This window comes from Schistocerca nitens, chromosome 3, assembly GCF_023898315.1.
Source record: "Schistocerca nitens isolate TAMUIC-IGC-003100 chromosome 3, iqSchNite1.1, whole genome shotgun sequence".
Taxonomy (NCBI): domain Eukaryota; kingdom Metazoa; phylum Arthropoda; class Insecta; order Orthoptera; family Acrididae; genus Schistocerca; species Schistocerca nitens.
This window is the reverse complement of record NC_064616.1, coordinates 226,378,618-226,402,732: the sequence shown is the minus strand read 5'-3', so window position 1 is coordinate 226,402,732 and position 24,115 is coordinate 226,378,618. Positions and strand designations below refer to the sequence as shown.

At 43.1% G+C, this 24,115-nt stretch overlaps 1 protein-coding gene and 1 pseudogene across 1 annotated transcript in view; both read right to left on the bottom strand.

Moving 5' to 3' along the window:
• LOC126248187 (excitatory amino acid transporter 1) overlaps nt 1-24,115 on the bottom strand; it is a 286,678-nt gene that overhangs the window by 215,105 nt on the left and 47,458 nt on the right. The window lies entirely within an intron of this gene.
• Nucleotides 19,503-19,620, bottom strand: LOC126250535 (5S ribosomal RNA; annotated as a pseudogene).

Here is a 24,115-nt window from a genome sequence, read left to right as displayed (position 1 = left end):
ACTCAGCGGAACACCTGTGGAATGAGTAGCTGCAAATAAATCATTTTTTACCTCACGTTTCATCCTCATCGAGTCCTCAAAAATAACTCAGATGAGCATCCACGAATGACACCGAAAATAGTCAACTTGTGGCTTCGAAGCCTTAACGCTTGCGACTCCTATCAACTCTAACGCTTAGATGATGTGGGACTCATCACGTCCATCTTTACTACTCAGATGATGGGAATACGTAACGCGTGCTAAGTTTAGCTGTGAGCCATAACGACTGTTGGGTTGGGGTGGTTAGGAGATATAACTGGCCGCGGGCACATGTGGCGAACAGAACAGGGCCTGCCATGTTTATGGGTCACTGGGCTGATCTTGTTGCGCACTTCAGCCCAACTGCTGCCCTGAGCTCACCCTAAAAGCTGTTTATGGCTCAGTTTTCACGTCACAACCTTTCCGAGTACTCAATGTACTGTTAATCAAAACGTTACTTTTGTATACACAAATGCGTGATACAGCATCTGTCTTTAGAAAGCAGTCTTATTTTATCATTCATACCACTCTTGTAAAGTCTTCAGTAGGGTAAAGTAACTACATACTAAAAACAAAATCACAAAATTCGACGGCTGGTCCCGGCGGAGGTTCGAGTCCTCCCTCGGACATGGGTTTGTGTGTTTGTCCTTAGGATAATTTAGGTTAAGTAGTGTGAAAGCTTAGGGACTGATGACCTTAACAGTTAAGTCCCGTAAGATTTCACACACATTTGAACATTTTGAACAAAATTCGATGATATCTTCCTTTGCATTCGTCACGAAAACAATGGCTATCGCAAAGTTGACAGAAATCCACAGCTGCTAATAACGTACTGGTGCCCTTTGCGCAGCGCAGTATTATGGTTCCCAATACGTCGTAGAACATGGCCCATACTTCTCCGTAGTCTCTTAGTGTGAATGAGCTACAGGCCTCGTTGAACACGTTTTCCGCGCCATATCGCAAGCGTTTCGCCTAACACTACAGTACGTCACGTGGAAGAACCTGAAAATAGAGGCAGTGGCCCAAGACACCCTTACGAATAAAGTTCTTGTTTATGCAGACACAAATCACTATTATCCAATCGTCAGTTATAAATCATCAAGGATCTCACGTAATTCACAATGTACGTTGAACAGCTTTATGTATCGTGAAATCGAACTCCTGCGACAAAATTTCGGTGGTTGTTCAGGATATTTTCTGACAAGGGAACCTCCCCATCGCACCCCCCTCAGATTTAGTTATAAGTTGGAACAGTTGGTAGGCCTTGAAAAACTGAACACAGATCAATCGAGAAAACAGGAAGAAGTTGTGTGGAACTATGAAAAAAATAAGCAAAATATACAAACTGAGTAGCCCATGCGTAAGATAGGCAACATCAAGGACAGCCTGAGCTCAGGAGCGCCGTGGTCCCGTGGTTAGCGTGAGCAGCTCCGAAACGAGAGGTCCTTGGTTCGAGTCTTCCCTCGAGTGAAAAGTTTACTTTCTTTACTTTCGCAAAGTTATGATATGTCCGTTCGTTCATTGACGTATCTGTTCACTTTAATAAGTTTGGTGTCTGTGTTTTGCGACCGCACCGCAAAACCGTGCGATTAGTAGACGAAAGGATGTGCATCTCCAATGGGAACCGAAAACATTTGATCGCAAGGTCATAGGTCAACCGATTCCTCCACAGGAAAACACGTCTGATATATTCTATACGACACTGGTGACGGCATGTGCGTCACATGACAGGAATATGTTGTCGATCCACCTAACTTGTACACTTGGCGAATGGGCAAAAAGATTCTTCTACCTTGTCTGATTTAGGTTTTCTTGTGGATGTGGTAATAACTCCCAAAAAAGTGATGAAAACATAAAATTTTGTCAGATAATAATTGTCTGAAAATAAAAAATTGAACTTTTCAGTCGAGGGAAGACTTGAACCAAGAACCTATCGTTCCGCAGCTGCTCACGCTAACCACGGGACCACGGCGCTCCTGAGCTCAGATTAAACTTGATGATGCCTATCTTGGTCTTGGAATACTCAGTTTGTATATTTTGCTTACTTTTTCATAGTTCCACACAACTTCTTCCTGTTTTCTCGATTGATCTGTGTTCAGTTTTTCAAGGCCTATCCACTGTGCCAAGTTATAACTACACTCCTGGAAATGGAAAAAAGAACACATTGACACCGATGTGTCAGACCCACCATACTTGCTCCGGACACTGCGAGAGGGCTGTACAAGCAATGATCACACGCACGGCACAGCGGACACACCAGGAACCGCGGTGTTGGCCGTCGAATGGCGCTAGCTGCGCAGCATTTGTGCACCGCCGCCGTCAGTGTCAGCCAGTTTGCCGTGGCATACGGAGCTCCATCGCAGTCTTTAACACTGGTAGCATGCCGCGACAGCGTGGACGTGAACCGTATGTGCAGTTGACGGACTTTGAGCGAGGGCGTATAGTGGGCATGCGGGAGGCCGGGTGGACGTACCGCCGAATTGCTCAACACGTGGGGCGTGAGGTCTCCACAGTAATCGATGTTGTCGCCAGTGGTCGGCGGAGGGTGCACGTGCCCGTCGACCTGGGACCGGACCGCAGCGACGCACGGATGCACGCCAAGACCGTAGGATCCTACGCAGTGCCGTAAGGGGCCGCACCGCCACTTCCCAGCAAATTAGGGACACTGTTGCTCCTGGGGTATCGGCGAGGACCATTCGCAACCGTCTCCATGAAGCTGGGCTACGGTCCCGCACACCGTTAGGCCGTCTTCCGCTCACGCCCCAACATCGTGCAGCCCGCCTCCAGTGGTGTCGCGACAGGCGTGAATGGAGGGACGAATGGAGACGTGTCGTCTTCAGCGATGAGAGTCGCTTCTGCCTTGGTGCCAATGATGGTCGTATGCGTGTTTGGCGCCGTGCAGGTGAGCGCCACAATCAGGACTGCATACGACCGAGGCACACAGGGCCAACACCCGGCATCATGGTGTGGGGAGCGATCTCCTACACTGGCCGTACACCACTGGTGATCGACGAGGGGACACTGAATAGTGCACGGTACATCCAAACCGTCATCGAACCCATCGTTCTACCATTCCTAGACCGGCAAGGGAACTTGCTGTTCCAACAGGACAATGCACGTCCGCATGTATTCCGTGCCACCCAACGTGCTCTAGAAGGTGTAAGTCAACTACCCTGGCCAGCAAGATCTCCGGATCTGTCCCCCATTGAGCATGTTTGGGACTGGATGAAGCGTCGTCTCACGCGGTCTGCACGTCCAGCACGAACGCTGGTCCAACTGAGGCGCCAGGTGGAAATGGCATGGCAAGCCGTTCCACAGGACTACATCCAGCATCTCTACGATCGTCTCCATGGGAGAATAGCAGCCTGCATTGCTGCGAAAGGTGGATATACACTGTACTAGTGCCGACATTGTGCATGCTCTGTTGCCTGTGTCTATGTGCCTGTGGTTCTGTCAGTGTGATTATGTGATGTATCTGACCCCCAGGAATGTGTCAATAAAGTTTCCCCTTCCTGGGACAATGAATTCACGGTGTTCTTATTTCAATTTCCAGGAGTGTAAATCGGGGGGGGGGGGGGGGGGGGTGCGATGGGGAGGTTCCCTTGTGAGTATTTTGGCAAAGGCACCAGTATTTTCTAGTAGTTCGTTAGAGATTAATGATGTAATTACGTTGTATTCGACAACAAAAAACAAAGAGTAATGCAATAACACTCACATGGAGAAGTACTATGCTGTTGCTGCGTTACCTCCAAGTGTACCGTCAACGTGCCGCCCCTTCTATTGCATTCAATGAACCCATTACACGAGACACATGTTGGCCAACACTTCGTTAGTTTATCTATCCATTCCGCAGTCTATCGCTGTTAACGTATAACTGAGACCTAAGACTGCCGTAAAAAAAAAAAAAAAAAAGGAGAGAGAACGAAACAGTATTGAATAGGAGTTTGAGGCCGAGGAGTAAATTGGACATTACTGTTGTCAACAGCAAATATTTCGAGTCAATAAAGTCGCATCTACTGCACTGGTATGCAGATATTTTCAGTGCAATACAGATACAAAAGTAAATCGAATAAAAAACAATAAAATGAAATTTCAGTTTCGCAAATCACGGGAGACCAAATGTCCCATATACCAAAATGTTCAGAAAACATCCATAAACAACCTGCACAGCGTTGTAGGTGGACTTCGGAATCGCTCTATAGGGAGCAATACTTCCCAATCGGGGGGTAATTATAACTTGAGGGGTAAAATGAAAGTTTCTGAGGGATAAAAAACGTAAGGATTCGGTTGTGCTTCGATCATGATACTAAACTGTTTTTAAAATATCATTACTATTATCGCCATTTCATTTCATAAGTTTGTGATTATATAAATTACCATTAACTACATTTTTCTTCAAATACTAGCATTAACGCGTAGGGCCCGCATCTCGTGGTCGTGCGGTAGCGTTCTCGCTTCCCACGCTCGGGTTCCCGGGTTCGATTCCCGGCGGGGTCAGGGATTTTCTCTGCCTCGTGATGGCTGGATGTTGTGTGATGTCCTTAGGTTAGTTAGGTTTAAGTAGTTCTAAGTTCTAGGGGAATGATGACCACAGATGTTTAGTCCCATAGTGCTCAGAGCCATTTGAACCATTAACGCGTAGAACAATATGGTGGAGGCTACAGCTTCTCAAACGAATGTACTGACAACATCTCCCTCACGTAGTTTACTCACTACTCACATATTATGTACTTTGCAGCATAAATCTACGTCAGTAAAATTGAGACATATACGTCACATATCTTCGAATATCTGATAAAAATGCGTTCTCTAAGTTGTAGTTAATTCCTCCAATAGATTACAAATTTGCTGCATTTTTACTATGGTAAATGAACTAATTGATAGCACACAACAACAGTAAATGTGTAATGGGTCCTAAAACTGTTGCAAGGTCTACACAATGTCGTCATCATCATCCATTATTAGAATAATAATAATAATAATAATAATAATAATAATTATTATTATTATTATTATTATTATTATTATTATTATTATTATTATTAGCAGTGGTTAGACAGACAATTGGCAGTGTGAAATCTTTCAGTTTCTGCTATTACAGAAGTAAGGAGGCCAACATTCAAGTGATTTACAAACGGTAAATACCGTGGACACATCTTAATTTGATTGATTTTAAGTGGGAATTCAGGGTGTGGGCAAAGCAAGTGCTGGTAGAGAGAGAAGTGGTGAAAAGGAATCACGTTTAGTAGCACGTGTCTATCCTCAATGTGGATAGCTAGCTTTCTTTTCTGAGAGGTGTTTTAGGTAGCACTCGCTATACACTGGCAATTGCTTCGTAATCCTATAAAAACAAATTCTTAGAAATAATCAGTACCAAGTGTCTCATTGACTCATTAGTTCGCCATTTGATAAAACACCTACAAAAACTAAGTATCACTTGTTATTTTAAAAATGAATGTTCTAAAACACTCTCCCTCATTCTGAAATTTAAATAGATGCTAATACTGATGGTGGGAGGAGTGGTGGGGAGGGGAGAGGGAGGTTAGTAATTAGTATTTCATTACACTCAGGAATAATTGAGGCACTCTGTCGTAAAACATGGTATCTAACAATTTTTGCTAATTGGCGTTTTTGGCAACGTCGGACTCCTTACAGCTGATTTCATAGGTTGGTGAAGGAATCTGTTGGAGCTGTGTACGTTGTAAGAAATTATGTTGGTATTATGTTATGGTAAGTGACAGCTGACTGCAGGTAAAACATTGTAAGTAACAAATATGGCGGCGCGACACAGTCTGTTCCGTAGTGATGAGGAACTTGAATCGAAAGTTTCGAGCGCTAAAAATAATTCTGACTACAGTTCTTCCTGTAATGACGAAGATGAAAGTCCAGAGTATTATCCTGTTTATGAGTGCAAACAAATCGGATGCAAATTACTTCTTAAAAAAGTAAGAACAGATGCCTTTATTTCATAATCTGTTTGAAGTAAAAGATGGTATGTACTGCACTTACCAAGTTTTACTGCCTGTTCCGTATTGAAACTTTTCAAAAACGGAAATTCTGAACGTTCCTTTCATCAAATATAAACTGAGTACGTGGTACCCAAACTTCGTAAAACGTAAACACAATGCATCATATAGAAATAACCTAAATAGGTTTCATTTTGACTAGCAAATTAGAAATATATGCGATAGTGACCACGGTATCTATTAGAGTTACCATGTTTTACACCCACTAGGTTAAATCACTTAGGATATTTTCTATTATCATGGTGTAACTCAGCTCTTCAGAAGAAATGTCTACCTGAAACGTAAACACAACACTTTTACCTTACGTCCTGTAGTGTAGCGATTTAAGCGCTTGACTACCAAGCCAAAGGTCACGAGATTGAATCCTGGTTGGATCACGAAGCGTTTTCAGTTAATCTTCGGACCGATCGTTTTCAATAAGATACGAATTACGCCAGATACAGCCGCGGCTCGGCTTCCGCGATGAACTGTAGATCCCTTCTCTTGCAGGTTGGGGATACGGGAACCTCCCAAGTGGCTTAAAGTTGATAGACTAGCAACAGAATCGGGGGGCACACGAGATTTTTATTATTATCCCTTGCACATTTTTTTTAGAAAGAATGGTAATGAGCTTTTCGATACAAGTATACCTTGTTTTGTTTCAGAAATCGACCGCGCTCAATATCAACCAGGATTGTGAATCGGAACCATGTACCAGTAGGTCTACAACCAACAATCATGAAGAAAACAATTCGGATGTAAGGTCACCTACTGCTTCTGGAACATCTAATCCGCCTAGTAGAGTCCGTTATGCAGGATCGTCGGTACCTCTTGAACAAAAGGATACTGCAGATGATCAGGAAAAATCAAAAAAGGTAGAAAAAGGAAACGTGGGGTAAACCAACAGGAAAAAAAATAAAAAATTAAGAAATGTAGGTAAAAGCTATTTGTCTTATCGAGGAAAAGGAAATCCACAAGCACCTCGAGAAGCAGGCCCAGATTGCCTTTGTAAGAAAAAATGTTTTTCAAAGATTGATGCTGACGAACGACACTCGGTGTTTGAAGAGTTCAATAGAATGGGAAACTACAACATCCAAAACGCTTATCTATTTGGTCTAATAGACGTTAAAAAACTGCCAGAAGTACGAAAAAGAGTGGAAGTACCTCTCGAAGAAAATTTACCATTACTTACAATATCTTGGTTGAAGGGCAAAAAGTAGAAGTATGTAAAACTGCTTTCCTCAACATCCACGGACAGCAAAAAAGTAGGGGGAGAGTCGAAATTTTGGTTTAAAAAAAAAACAATGGCGCTCATACTCCACCATCAGATAAAAGAGGTGCAGATGGATACCACAAGACCACAAGAAAAAGTATTCAGAAGACGATATAAAAAATATGCATACTTTTATATCAAAACTTCCCAAATCCGAAAGTCACTACACCAGGCACAAAAATCCTTATAAGATGTTTATGTCTATGGAGTACACAGTTAAACATTGTTTTGAAGAATATACTCAGTTCTGTTCAGAAAGTGGTAGCAGTCCTGTATCTTCAGACAAGTTCAGAAGAATATTTACGGAAGAATTTAATACAGGATTCAAGTCTCCTAAGACAGACACATGTAAGGACTGCGACTCAATGAGAATTGAACTGCAACAAGCCGAAAACGATAAAAATGACGCTAAGGTCCAAGGAATTGGACACAAAATCGAGAGACACCACCTACATGCTGCTGCCGGCCAAAAATTGTTGCAGGTTGCCCCAGAGGACAAAGAAGCCCTTGTTCTAGGGATTTGATCTCCAACAGGCGTTGCCCATTCCAAAATTATCCACTGGACCTGCATTTTACAAAAGAAAATTGTTTTGCTACAACCTCAGCATTCATGATTGCTCCAATAACGTAGGGTACTTTTATTACTGGGACGAGGCTACTGCTAGGAGAGGAAGTGATGAAATTGCAAGTTGCATATTGAAACACTTCACCGTGAATGACATACAGTGCAAGAAACTGATAGTAATATCAGATAACTGCTGTGGTCAAAATAAAAACTGGACAATAGTCGCTCTCTGGCTTAAATTATTGGCAAGTGGCCGTGTAAAACGCGTTGAGCAAGTTTTTCCAGTAGTTGGACATACTATGTTGCCATCAGATATAGATTTCGGCCGAGTAGAGCAGTATGTGAGGGATCACATTCAGTATGTGTACTGCCCGGAGGAATGGGGACAGATCTTGAAAAACGCCTACCTCCCTTTAATGTGTACAGAATGCAGCAGGGGCATTTCTTTCAAGTTTCTTCACTGAAGGCACTGTTTAGAGCACCCAAGAATGTAATTGCTATGTCTGTCAAACTTCTGTTGGTCCCTGAACAACCAGATTCTCTGACTGTTTATAAATCATATTTCGGATCTGGTGAAGAAATATCATTGAAGCTGAAAGGTCGTCCTCTTACAGAAGATTTTCTGGGGAAATTTAACGCACCTCTTCCACTGCTGTATAATACACCAACACCAGTCAATAAGGAAAAATTGCGCGTTGTCCTCAGTCTGTTCAAGTATATTCCAAAGGCATATCACGGATATTACACGAGCTTAGTTCCTGAGCATTAAATGTAAAATTATTGTACCTAAAAACTACTAATAAAACAATTGGTAATGCAACTATGGCTACCTTATTTTATTTCCAATGTGATTATCATGTTACACCACTGCACTGTAAACATCCTGGTAAGGTTCCATCTATGTGGTAACTGCCACGTACCAGAAGCAACATTTAACGTCAGTTGTTGTGAAACATGGTATCTGGCAGATAACAAGGTAGCAATGTCTCATAAGTGAATGGAAAATATGGTATCTACGGGCATCTTTCCTCTGATTTTAGTTCTTATATTCGCAAACAAAATGTTATGAGGAGGAGCTAACACGAATTTTACTTTTCAGTACACATAGAATATCTGCGCAACGTAATTATGTGAGTTTTGTTAGAGCAAACTATTTGATATTTTCCTCAAAACTTAACAGCCGATTTCCGGTAAGTTTTCATTTTGTTGGTTACCATGTTTTACGACCGAACGCCTCAATTGTTTCAGAGAAGGTAGGGAGTCACTAATATGAGCTACAGGCTCATCAACGTGCGGACGTTGGTGCCTCATACTGACAGCTTAAAAAGGTTCATGCTCCTCAGTGTAGACTGCGTGGATTAGATCCCTGATGCTGCGGCGACGTGTGAAATTTGGGGACGGTGTAGTCGTCTTTACACCATTTACGTGTGTGGATTCCCGTCGTCTCTGTGGCAGCCAGTTGCTGTACTGATGAAGACAAAGATATTGTTTAAAACGTGGAATGATACACTATATTGATGCCGACATTTCCACATAGATATTTTTTTCTACAGTAAATTCGCCACGAACGAGTTCCTGGTCGCAGGCATGAACGAGCTAACCGTAGGCATTTCTTAAATACGAATACACTTACGAGGAAGTTTGACTATGATCAGACTTGCAGGCCTATTAGCCTAATTGCTTTTCTCGAATGTGACGCATGGCGAACAGCCGGGTCTTAATCAGCGTTCTGCCCTGGCGGCTAGAACTTCAACCATTGTGCTGTATAGCCAGATACGAATTCACCCACATAAATATGGAAATCGTGCAGAACTCTTGCGCAACAGCAGCAACTTTTCTGCTAAGCCACAGGTCTTAGGCCACCCACGACATACTTCCTTGAAAGCAGGAAATGTTAACCACTTATTGCGCGCAGACAAAGGTTCAGATTCGTCGCCCATGCGGCGTTAGTGAAGAAGGAAGTAGTTGAAGTTACGGTAACTGGAAATGAATCGCGAAGATGTGTAGAGTTGTTGATTCAAGTAGCTTTATTTCAGGATAGTGTTGTAAATCAGAATCAACGGAACATCGAAAAGGAATAAGACAACTGATACATGGCAGAGAAGTAATCACTGAGAACTCTCAGAAAAGGAAATTACGCTCTTGAAATAAACACCTACACGATGCACAGTCAATACACTCATTCGTTTGGCTTGTGTTGTAGCCGGACCTACCTAGATTTATGCGTCAGACGACCTCCAGTTCTTTTTCGGTTTTGGACCTCTCAACAATAAAGAAACGTACCCAAGGTTTAGTGATAAAAACGCAGCAAAGCTTTATAGAAGGCGAAGAATGTTTTCAGGAGTTTCACACACTACATCATCCACACATTTCTTTTGTGGGGATGGATGCACGAAGTGTGGTGTCACCGCCAGACACCACACTTGCTAGGTGGTAGCCTTTAAATCGGCCGCGGTCCGTTAGTATACGTCGGACCCGCGTGTCGCCACTATCAGAGATTGCAGACCGAGCGCCGCCACACGGCACGTATAGAGAAACTTCCTAGCACTCGCCCCAGTTGTACAACCGACTTTGCTAGCGATGGTTCACTGACAAAATACGTTCTCATTTGCCGAGACGATAGTTAGCATAGCCTTCAGCTACGTCATTTGCTACGACCTAGCAAGGCGCCATTATCAGTTGCTATTGATATTGTAAATAATGTACAGACAAGAGCTACGTTCAACATTAATGGATTAAAGTTAAGTATTCCATCAGCTACATCCTTTTTTTCTAGTCTAACTTCCTTGTCCTGTTCCAGACCTCACGCCAGCCTGCGTGAGCTAAAACGCGTGCCTTTCGGCTTCCTCTTACATTAGTGGGTTGGCCCTCTTGCCAATCCACAACACGAAGCACTTTGCCTGTTTGCTTAACATGGCAATACAACATTTTGACAACGAGTCACCATCGTCAATGCCAGAACATGCCATTTAATAAAAGAGAAGGTTTCGGTTACTATTGGGATATTTTGGTGTGGTAATTACTAAGTGAATTCTGTTTGGGCCAGTTTTGATCAGTCTTCTGATTGGTTCAATGCGGCCCTCCATGAATTCCTGTCCTGTGCCAGTCTCTTCATCTCAGAGTACCACTTGCACCCTACATCCTCAATTATTTGTTGGATGCATTCCAATTTCTGTCATACCATACAGTTTTCCCTCTACAGCTCCATGGAAGTTACTCCTTAACGTCTTAAAAACGTATTATTCTGTCCCTTTCCATTGTCAATATTTTCCACATTTTGTTCTCCTTCGATTCCGTGATGGGCAACGGCCTTGCCGCAGTGGATACACCGGTTCTCGTGAGATCACCGAAGTTAAGCGCTGTCGGGCGTGGTCGGCAATTGGATGGGTGACCATCCAGGCCGCCATTCGCTGTTGCCATTTTTCGGGGTGCACTCAGCCTCGTGATGCCAATTGAGGAGCTACTCGACCGAATAGTAGCGGCTGCGGTCAAGAATACAATCATAACGACCGGGAGAGCGGTGTGCTGACTCCACACCCCTCCTATCCGCATCCTCCACTGAGGATGACACGGCGGTCGGATGATCCCGGTAGGCCACTCGTGGCCTGAAGACGGGGTGCTTTTTTTCGTTTCTGTGAAGAGCCTCGCTATTTCTGATCTTATCAGTCCCCCTACTTTTCAAGATCCTTCGGTAGCGACACATCTCAAACGCTTCAATTCTCTTATTTTCTGGTTTTATTGTAGTCAGTGATTCACTACAATACAGTACGGTGCTCCAAACGTACATTCTTAGAAATTTCTTCCGCAAATTAAGGCTTATGTTTGTTGTTAGTTGATTTATTTTGGCAGGAATGCCCTCTTTGCCTTTGCTAGTCTGCTTTTTATGACCTCCTGCTTTGTCGGTCAAGCATTATTTTGCTTCCGAGGTAGCAGAATTCTTTAACGTCGTCTACTTCGTAGTCATCAATTCTGATGTTAAGCTTATAGATTTTTTTTTCTGTAACTCTTCATTGCTTTCGTCTTTCTCTGGTTTACACTCAGTTCATATTCTGTACTCATTAGATTGTTTATTCTATGCAACAGTCCCTGTAATTCTTCGCTTTTAGTGAAGGCAGGAATGTCATCAACGAATCTTATCATTGATATCCTATCACCACGAATTCTTATCCCACTTCTGAACCTGTCCTTGATGTCCGTCATTACGCCTTCGGTGAACAGATTTAACAGAGGCGAAAGACAGCATCCGTGTCTTACACCCATTTTAAACAGAGCACTTCGTTCTTTGTCTTCCGGACTTACCGTTACCTCTTTGTTCTTGTTCATATTGTATGTTATCCGTCTTTCACAATAGCTTACTCCGATTTTTCTCAGAATTTCGAACATCTTGCAACGTTTTACGTTGCCGAACATTTTTTCTACTTCGACAAATAGTTTGAATGTGTTATGATTTTTATTCAGTCTTGTTGCCACATCAATTGCAATGTCCGAACTGTCTCCCTGGTACTTTTCCCTTTTCGAAAGCCAAATTGATCATCTCGTAACAGATTCTCACTTTTCTCTACCATTCTTCCTTTTATTATTCTTGTCGTCAGCTAGATTGCATGAGCCGTTACGCTGACTGTGCGATAGTTCTCGTACCTATCTGCCTTGCTATCTTCCGAATTTTGAGGATCATATTTTTCCCGAAAGTCTGATATTATATCCTCCACTCTCATAGAATATACCCATTAGCACCAATAGTAATTTATTGGCACTTCCCCGAATGAGTTCAAAAATTTGGGAGAAATGTTACCTATACATTTTCCTTTATTTCCATAACTGTGTAAAATTTTGACTCTAATACGGGATCTCCTATGTCTTTCAAATTAATTCCCATTTCTTATTCTACCACGTCATCGTGCAGTTGCTTCCCTCGTAGAGGCCCTCAATATACTTTTTCCAGCGATCTGTTCTCTTCCCTGCGTTTAACAGTGGAATTCCCATTGTACTGTTAATGTTGCCGCCACTGCTTTTATTTCATCGAATGCTGTATTGACGTTTCTACAGTATATGCTAACTCATCCCTTCCGATTACCGTTCTTTTTCGATTTTTCGCATTTTTCCTCCAGGCATTTCGTTTTGACTTCTCTATATTTCCCATTTATTTCATTCCTAAGCGACTTACATTGTTGTATTCCTGTCTTTTCCTAATATTATTATATTTTCTTTTTCGTCAATCAGTTGAAGTTTTCTCTATCACCCAAGATTCATTTAAAATTATCTTCGTTCTACTTATGCATGTCTGTCCAGCGTCTGTGGTTGCCCTTCTTAGAAATGCCTATTCCTTCAGAGCCGAACTACCTGCTGTGATGTTCATTATTGCAGTATCTACAGCCTTTGACAACTCCCAACGCGTATCATAATTCGTCAGTATTTTAACATCCCACTTCTTTCCACATTATTCCTCTGCGCGATTTTCTTGAATTTAAGTCTACTCTTCATCATCTCTAAATTGTGATATGAGTACGCAATTGCTGCTGGGTGCGCCTTCCAATCCAGGATCCCATTTCCTAATCTCTGCCTGGCCATGATGAATTCCAACTGGAACACTATGTTACGTTGATAATTTTTACTTTTCGACCGTCTAATTACAGCTGAATTAAACACAATTTTCGTGCCATACGCGTTTCGTCTTTATTTGTTGCAAGGCATCTTCAGTGACCTGAAATATGTACATATTTTTGTTTACACTGTTTAGAATACATTTTGGGACAATCCATGTCGGTGCTAAAATCTTCCCCTTTCCCAGACCCTTTTCAAGTACGCATTTTCTCTAGTAAGTCTTGTTCAGTGCTTTCGCTATTACTAGCTGAATATACTGTTACTCGACAAAGCAAACTGTATACTTGGAGAAATGCATGGTAAGCACTGTGCTGTCTTACTGTATACGAGGGTTGAAACTTTAATAGCCGCAACTATTCATTTACAGCTCGTACAAAGTAGATACGTGTTTCAAAGTTTCACTGACCCTCAAAGTAGTCCCCAGCATTGTGTATAACCCGTTGCCAGTGATGTGGAAGTCGTAGGATACTCTTAGCAGTGCCAGTTGTGTTGACAGTTCCAGCGGCGCGGTCTACTGCCCGACGAATTTGTAGCAGTTGTGAAGCGAATGCCGTGAAGTGTTCCTTTCAGTTTAGAAATCTAGTTGAACTGACGAGGGCTTAAGTCATGGAAGCGCAGTAGGTGGTGTTGCACTTAGCAGCCCCATCAGTCAAACAAATCAGTAACAGCTTGCACTGTACATGCTTGAGCTGCAAAATGATGGTCAGGTCCTGCAGAACGTGTCATCACTTCTGCCTCTATGGTGTTCATTTTTGGAACACAACCCACGACCAGCTTAGAGACAGAAGTGATGACACTTTCTGCAGGACCTGACCATTTTGCAGGATAATGGTCAAGCACGTACAGTGCAAGCTGTTACTGATTTGTTTGACTGATGGGGCTGCTATACCACCTACTGCACTCCCCTGACTTAACCCTTGTGAGTTCAACTCGATTTCTAAACTGAAGGAAACACTTCACTGAACTTAGATGATCACGTGGCAAAATACAATCGCGTTCCAGTTTAAGTACCACGCCTTTTTACCTATCGCAACAAATAGGAAAGTGGTTGTGGAATACGTCTTCCCGAGCAGACGCAACCGCTCTCTATTTGAGTCATTAAGTTTAGTGAAGGAAAGAGCGGCCTTGGATAAGGATGTGATGGAATGTGTTTTGTACATGCAATCAGCAATTTTGGTGGCGAAAGTGAAATCCGTACGAGCTATTCGTTTCGGTGTTTTTCCGGCCTCAATCGTTGGTTCTGGACAAATTTTCGACAAAACCATCGATCTTGGTAAAACACGCGCAAAAATTTCATATAGATCCATTACTAAATACCAAAAAAGTGTGAGAAGATGATAATGTAACCCGTCCGGATACCCGTGCGTGTTGAAGCGCCGGTTACGGGACGGGGAGGTGTGCCGGCCCACGATAAACAACGAACATCGGTGTGCCGACCAACCTGGATGAGGGTTGTAGGCGGTTTCCCACATCGCACTAGGTGAATACATCGCTGATACTCAATTCCCCCCTCAGTTATACGATTCGCAAACATTTGCAGAACTTTCGCGCACTTTTATAGGAATAACACCGTACATACCGTACATAGATAGTTGGGGCATACATATTCCGTCGGAGAGAGACGGGGGGGGGGGGAGGGGGGGGGGTTGCGACAGGATAGGCATCTGATCACGCTTTACATTTACTATGCCAAATATGTTAATAACCATGCCGATGCAAACAAAAGCACAAGAAAAGGAAGTGCTTAGATAATAATCAACAAATTACGGATTACGGAAGGGAAACACGAACGTCATCAGAATGTTATGCACAAATGTACTGTTAGGTAGTAATTTCAGTGAATACTGCTGGTATAAAGAAAGGTTAACTCCGCGAAAAACGTACAGTGCTCTTTCTGCACAGAACTAGATTCTTTATTAACGAATAAACTCTCTGAAAAATTATCTCTAGGGAATTCAGTTTTTAAACTGTCAGATTAAAAGAAAGATCATGTATGAACGACCTAACATCAGTGTGAACATTCGTTTTCCACGCAAAAATTCTACATCGCTTCTCAGATGATCAGTGATTTATTCAGACGAGGTATGGTCTTTTAAGCGATACACTGTGAACGAACCGTGTCACAGTTTTAGTTCGCGAGGAATATTGTCGAAGAAAAGTGACTTCAGTTATTAATTGCCAATTGACATTTAGCAGGCGACAATGTTAAACTTAAAGAACATCTGAGTGTACGTTGTTGCCACTTCTCTCCCTTCTTTCCAGTGGGTACAAGTAAACGCAACAATGCTGACTTGGTTGACCAGAACGCCAGTTTTCCTTATCAAGGAATACAGTAGTTCGCGTTCTTGTCAACGTGACATTTAAACACGAGTTTTGTCTTCAACGAGCAGCTGTCTCTAATACGTTTAAGGCTGCAAGAACAGTTCATTAAGTTAATATAGAAACATAAATATTAAATTCTTTGAGAATTGCTTGTGCTTTAAAAAATTTGAATTTTTTCTTGAGTCTATGCATCGAATTATAAACCGTACAAGCAGGGAATATTGTAGCAAGCAGTACCCCGGTGTAGATCCGTTAGGAGACAAGTGACTTCACACAGTACGCAATTACCTTCTCGGGGATTTCCTTGTAGGAACTTATGAAAGACCGTTTCTTTGCTCATCTTATTAGCGGCTCAAAGAAAAGTTTTCCTAGAATAGTAGAACTAAATAGGTAGATATATAAATGAAATGCGAAATGGGCAATCATAACTGTGAAGCAAGAATAGGCGAGAGAAATTTTTAAATATTGATAGAATTATGGGATGTAATTATTGGCCTACACAGAGCCGAAATGACAAGATCTTGAGGCACGGACGTTGCCCTGCAGTTTTTGTTGCGTGAACTACGTAAAAAATGCGTTGTGAGCATTCCACAGTACACCTTTGCACAGATACTAGACATGTTGGTGATCACTTTTGTGGATCCCTGCCATTACATATCAATGCCTGTATCCGTATACAGGCAACAATTATGCGACCCTGGGGTACTTCACAGCACTTCTCAGCTCAGAAATTTCACAGTGATGTTGAAAATGGAAAAAAAATTAAGTAGAAATTCTGTCGAGTAAGAGACCGAAATCTTCGGTTATATTTTAAAAAATACGAGTAACTGAGTGAAACATGTGCAGTGGAAATTTGTGAACTCATTTATAACTTAAATGAAACAGATGTGGAGGACAAGGATTTCCATTTAACACCAGTCTTAATATTGCTCTCCTATGAATACAATGCATACATATTCAACTCATTATAGATTCAAATCCACTCGTATGATTTCTTTTCTTCAGTTACATTTCATTTGATGAATTTGAAGCAAGTGATTGTGATTGGTTCATGCTATTTCTGGTCTTACCGAGGCCATAGCTCGTACGGATATTGGCAGATTTTCGTCTGCAAGACTATCCTTTTCGCGATCAATTACGAGGTCGTCAGCACTTGCTTGCCACGTAGATGACCACATTTCTCAGCCGGAGGTGTTCAATGGTATCGCATGCATGATCTGGCAGTGTTTAGCAAGTACTAGGTTCACTAACACTAGTCGCAGCTCTATTGTACCCGCTCTCCGAAGCAGAAACACTAGGTAAGTCACTGAAGATGCCGCAAAGGTAGGTAGGTATGTAGGTTACAGGTTCTACATCTATGTACATACTACGCAAGTCACGTCACGCTGCGTGGCGGAGGTAGTGGTAGTGGTACAAGGTACCACTACTAGTCATTTTCTTTCCTGTGTCACTCGCAAATAGAGCGAGGGAAAAACGACTATCTATATGCCTCCGTATGAGCCTTCATTTCTCGCATCTTATAGTGATCCTTCCGCGAAATGTACGCTGGCGGCAGTAGAATCGTTCTGCAATCAGCTTCAAATGCCGGTTTCTTAAATCTTCTTAATAGTGTTCCTTGAAAATAATGTCGCCTTCCGTCCAGGGACACCCATATGAGTTCCCGAACCATCTACGTAACAGTTGCGTATTGATCGAACCTTCTGCTAACAAATCTAACAACCCGACTTTGAATTGCTTCGATGTTTTCCTTTTATCTGACCGAATACTGGTCCCAAACACTCGAGCAGTAATCAAGAATAGGTCACTCTAGCGTCCCATATGCGATCTCATTTACAAATGAACCACACTTTCCCAAAATCCCCCCAAAAAGCCGAAGTCGACCATTCACCTTCCCTACCACAATACTCACATGCTCGCTCCATTTCATATCGCCTTGCAACGTTACAGACAGATGTTACACGACGTGGCTGTGTCAAGCAGAACATTACTAATGGCATACCCGAACATTAGGGGTTTGTTTTTCCCACTCACCCGCATTAATTTACATTTTTTTTCGTTTAGAACTAGCTGCCATTCATGACACCGATTAAAAATTTTGTCCAAGTTATCTTGTATGCTTCTACACTCAACGACGACACCTTCCAGTACACCACAGCATCCTCATAAATCTACCGCAGACTGCTGCTCGCCGTGCCTACCAGGTCATTTATGTATATAGGAAATAATAGTGGTGCTGTCATAATTCCCTGGAGCACTCGTGACGATACCTTGTCTGTGATTAACACTTGCCATCGAGGACAACATACTGGGTCCTATTACTTAAGAAGTCTTGGTGCCACTGCTTGTATCTGGGACCAGTTCCGTATGTTCGGACCTCTGTTAACAGTCCGTAGTGGCACACCGTGTCAAATATTTTCCGCAAGTCAAGGAATATGGTATCCGCCTGTTGCCGTTCATCCATAGTTCGCAGGATACCATGTGAGAAAAGGGAAAGCTGAATATCGCACAAGTGATGTTTTCTAAACCCGTCCTGGTTCTCTGTCTCAAGAAAATTTATCACATTCGAACTGAGAACATGTTCAAGGATTCTGTAGCAAACCGATGTTAGGGATATTAGTCTGTAATTTGCGGGACCGTCCTTTTACCCTTCTTTTACACAGGAGTCACCCTCACTTTTTTCCAGTCGGCTGGGGGCTAAACAACGGTATCATTAGTCCCTCGGTCAAGATATATTTCATCTGCTCTTAGGAAAACCCGCCATAAATTTGATCAAATTATGGAAGTACGTAGGAGCGGTAAAATCGGAACACTGAAACCAGTGTTGATGCCAGATCAGAGAAATAATTTCGGGGAAGTACAAGTATACGATCGGAACTGGTGCGTAATTCTGAGCAGACTAGGGGTCTCCCAGGGCTCGTCTGTCGCGAGAGAAAACCACCCTCATCCGAGTTCCAGTCAACCTCATTAAGGGTGAACGCACTTACAGAGTAAGGAATGCCTTCTGGCCGGGAGATTCGTAATAGTAAAAGTGAGAAGGCTAAAAGTAATGGACATCAGTTGTATGGGCAATAATGGCATAAGGCCAGAGACATAATTACGTCAGTAGGTGGATGTGGTCAGGCGAGTGTCCCCGCGGCTCCGCATACAGCGGAGGTCGTTCACAGTCGTTTCACTCCCGATCTGTTATAATCAAAATACAGTTAATCGGAGTGCTACCCCTAGAACGGAAAATAGAGTGCGGCAGAAAAAGAGCGGCTAACAGCATCTAAAAACAAAACATAGAAAGAAGGTGTCAAAGCCAGCTGGAAGAGAAGTTCTGAGGGTGGACGTGGGAGGAGGGAGGATCGAGGGGGGGGGGGGGGGAGCTCAACGGTGAGCACTAAAGAGTGTTTTAGTGGGAAACGCCTCTGTGATGTAATGCAGAGTTAATCCTGTCAACCAGATATGTTTATAAGCATAAGAGGAAAGTCATTTCCTCCAGTCAGTCTATTAACTTGCTATGACTATCTCTGAAAAGCACTCCGTCTTCAGGCCACAAGTGGCCCATCGGGACCTTCCGACCGCCGTGTCATCCTCAGCAGAGGATGCGGATTGGAGGGGTGTGGGGTCAGCACACCGCTCTCCCAGTCGTTATGATGGCTTTCTTTGACCGGAGCCGCTGCTATTCGGTCGAGTAGCTCCTCAATTGGCATCACAAGGCTGAGTGCACCCCGAAAAATTGCAACAGCGCATGACGGCCCGGATGGTCACCCATCCAAGTGCCGGCCACGCCCGACAGCGCTTAACTTCGGTGATCTCACGGGAACCGGTGTATCCACAGCGGCAAGGCCGTTGCCTTGACTGTCTCTGAGCACTCCATTAATTATAGCACGTGACTTGGCATAGAAAGGTGAGTATTTAGAAAAATAATGACTACTCTCTCTGTAATTGGTGAAGTGAATGACTTATGAAACTCGTTAAACAGACGATCAATAGCTTTCGGATGAATGGATGCATTATTTCTGTAGGGCAGATCCTCGTTAGTCAGCTAAAACCTGCACAGTAGGAGCCTCGAAGCCCACAGTAAAAATGAGAGGTTACCAAGCATGTGCTGTGAACAGCAGTTGTGAGAACCTGTTGCATATTGGTTCAAGACGGTGAGTACAGACCATACCATGAAGAATGTGCCGGGGCATGAAAGAATTCGGTTTCAAATTTTTCTTTAAACTGCCTTGCGGGTATTCAAATGTCAAGATAACGAACAGAGTACAAATAATTTATATGGAAAATTCCGCCTTATGAAAGGCACTATTAATTTATCTTCACTTTACTCACCGAAGTCTCTGTGCTCTCTTCAGTGGTTATGCTACATTTCATTTAGCTACCCTGAAAATTTTTGCAAAGGAGAAAAAAAGGTAGCAACTGATCATGCACTTTGACTCTCAGTGATTTCTACATGACAGGTATGATATTTGTCGCTACAGTGTTACACGCCTTTGGTGTCGGGCGTCATTGAATAGCAATAACCGGGAGGCGTTTGGCTAGCAAGTGACCTTCAACATCCGCGACGGTTAACAACAGTGTGTAGAACCAGAGTAACCACTGTTCCCAAATTGAGCAAACGAGGCCTGGAGAACATTGCTCCAGTTACCTCAAGAAGGAAAATCCTAGGGTGTGCTGAAAAAGTTCCTTGAATCGAACAAAGTTTGGACAATGAGAACAAAACTTTCTTAACTATTCACATTTCCTCTATTTAGACCAATACACACCTGCCATGAAAGACTGTCGGCTAGCTTATGCCTAAAGATGACATTACAGCTACGTTAAGAAAGGATAGATGAACATAATGACGTACTCAACGACTGGCACAGGTCTTCACGAGAAAAACGAGCAATGGCTTTCCATTACATTGCATCACTTCTGGAGATGGCGTGACGTTTTAGTAACTGCTGGTGTCTGCCTTCCAACTGTGTCGATGCTTCGTGCATAGTTCCGTACAACTCACTGACCTCACTGGCTGTGGATCAACATTTCCTTAAACTACGCTAAAATATGTGTACGTCTTCTGACAAAATAAACGTGACTGATGCTGTAAGTTTGAGTAGTTACCAAATATGTTTAATAATGGTTCTCGCCTTCAACTTGGGAACGTACTGAGTTCACACACTCCCGTATTAGATAGATTTACTGTTCAGAAGCGGAGAGTAGAAATCAGTCTGCAGTAAATTGCTCGCCCACTCCTACGTGATTCATCGACTTTTATGAAAATTGTTGCGACTGCAAGACGCAGTTCCATGCCCATAAATAGTCTGCCATCAATATATTATGGCAAGTAGATCCTTAGTAAAGCGAGAAGTCTCTTTCTCCTTTTGTCGGATACTGTTTATAAATGGTAATGACCAATAATGTGAACAGGTTGTACTGCACGTTGTCTTGCGGAATATGTACACTCTCTGATCAAAAGTAATCGGGTGCCTCTCTGTTATGCAGAATTGACCATTATATGTCACGAAAGGCAGACCCAACAGTATAAAAGGAGGGGGGGAAATTAGCATTGTACGTAGGGAAGTACTAATGGTAGGATGGCTCGGACAGGAGAGTTTAGTGACTCTGAACGTGAACTAGTCATTGGATGTAATAAATCCATCAGCATCATTTGTATCCTTCTAAAGCTGCCCAAATCGACTGTTGGTTATGTGATTGTGAAGTGGAAACGCGAAGGAACAACTACGTCTATACCAAGACGAGACATACCTCACGTACTGACGGTTGGGGAACATAGAGCATTGCAGAGGTGGCTGCAAAAAAATCTTATGGAACCAGCAGAAGAGACCACTTGTGAGTTCTAAACTGTCCGCCCCCGATAGCTGACAGGTCAGCGCGACAGACTGTCAATCCTAAGGACCCGGGTTCGATTCCCGGCTGGGTCGGAGATTTTCTCCGCTCAGGGACTGGGTGTTGTGTTGTCCTAATCATCATCATTTCATCCCCATCAACGCGCAAGTCGCCGGCGTCAAATCGAAAGACTTGCACCAGGCGAGCGGTCTACCCGACCGTCACACGGCATTATTATTTATTAGTTCCAAAGTGATAACACCAGTCAAGCCAGTACAATGACTGTGTGCATGCAGTTCGAAAGAATGGGGCAAAGTGGTCGAGGAGTCCCTCATAAGCCACATATGTCTGTAGTCATTGCTGGGCGGCGCTTGAGGTGGTGTAAAGAGCGACGACGCCACTGCTCACTGGGCGACTGGACACGAGTGATTTGGATTGCTGTATCAAACTGTACCCTGCGGCAATTCGGTGGAAAGGTTTCGGTTTGGTGAATTCCTGGATAACGTTAGCTGTCAGCATTTGTAGTGCCAACAGTGGAGTACGTAGGAGGTGGTGTTACCGTTAGGGGATGTTTTTGGTAGTTTCGGTGTGGACCCCTTATTGCACTTAAGAAATCGCTAAATGCGGAAGGTTATGAACGCCTTTAAATCGTTGTGTGCTGCCTACAGTAGAGGAACATTTCGGAGACGATGACAATGTGTCAGCATATCGTAAAGCAGAATGTGTGAGACAACAGTTTGTGGACAATAACTTTCCTAAAACGGTCTGGGCAGCACGAGTGCCGCCTTGAAACCAATACAACACATCTGGGCGAGTCACAACATTGACTTCACTCTAGATCACAGCGTTTAAATCATTACCGTCTTTGGTTTCGGCTCTCGAATGGGTTGCCATTCCTCCACAGACATTCACACACATCATGGAAAGTGTCCCCGGCAGAGTTGAAGCTGTTATAAAGCTAAAGAGGGGAAACACCCATACTTATATCCACTAATAAGTGTCAGAACATTTTTGGTCATATTCTGCATGTGGACCATCTTGCCAAAGAACTGGACGACCAGAGAAGAGGGCAAATGGTGAAGTCGGAGAGCTCTGAAAACAGTAGGGAGTTGTCTGTACCAACAGTATACGGTTAGTCGCCAATGTGACTGATAAGATCGCATTTGATTGCTTTCAATTGTACATTAGAAATAAGTATTTCCACAGAATGTGGTTCTTTCATCAGTTTCCAGTAGTAATCACTATTAAGCTTTGCAGCAGGCAGCACGTTACATGGTTACATAGCGAGATTATTAAGTGTCTAGGGCGCGAAACAGCATACAATACTGTCAGCATTATTATCAGTGCTTGTAACCGTAGGAGATATTCATCAAAATTCGGTTTCGGTACTCAGATGGTGACATTTTATTGAAATTCTCTACATCAGCGCAAGTGATGAAAAGCCACTGTTCATTTCTTTTCAAGTAGAGACTTATGCCAGTAGTTGAGAACTTCATATTTATCTATCCTTTATTAACATAGCTGCACTTTAATCTTTAATCATAAGCTATCCGTCAGTCTTAATGTCAGGTGTGCCTTTGCCTCAGTGGAGGAAATGCGTGTAGCTAAGAAAATTTTGTTTCGTCAAAAAATGGTTCAAATGGCTCGAAGCACTATGGGACTTAACATCTGAGGTTATCAGTCCCCTAGACCTAGAACTACTTAAACCTAATTAACCTAAGGACACCACACACATCCATGCCCGATGCAGGATTCGAACCTGCGACCGTAGCAGCAGCACGGTTCCGGACTGAAGCGCCTAGAACCGCTCGGCCACAGTTGTTTTGCCCAGACGCTGTTTGATTCAAGGAAAATTTTCAATAGACCCTAGGAGTTTCCCTCAGTGGATGGTTCAAGCAATTTCCTCTTGGCCTCGCGTGCCCAACTCAGGAATAGTGGTCGTTATGGTTTCTGCCCAATGTCATAAACCAACGCGGATGCTGAAGGTCATGTGCTAGACAAATGCCTCTCCGGTATTGCGATTCAATGACGCTCCAGGCAGAGTATGATGAAGCAGATATCGTTCGGGGAAAGGAGGGAGGGCGGGGGGAGGGAAGTGGAGATGTCCTGTGGGACAGATTTATCAGTCAGCCATCACAAGACGTTTTCCGTCTATCTTCAATATCCGTAACAAATTCTTCCATGATGCTTTATCCGTGCTGGCCGCACCGATAGAACTGAACAAATGTTTTGGAACTGCCAGAAAACTACTGAAGCTATAAATCTCTTGGGAAATAGCAAGTGCATCGTGTTGACGTACAGAAAACTAATATATTATCATTCCACGGAGATTTGGAAAAACATCTGTCAAAAAAACTTGTTATTATATGACTGTTCGGCCAGGAATCTCATTGACTGGAATAGGACTGTCTTCAGTGATGAGTTGCGCTTCGAATTGAGCCTCGATGACCATATTCTGCACCTCGCCTTGTAGCCCTTCATGGCAAGCCATTTCAGAAAGGTAATGCCTGCTCATTT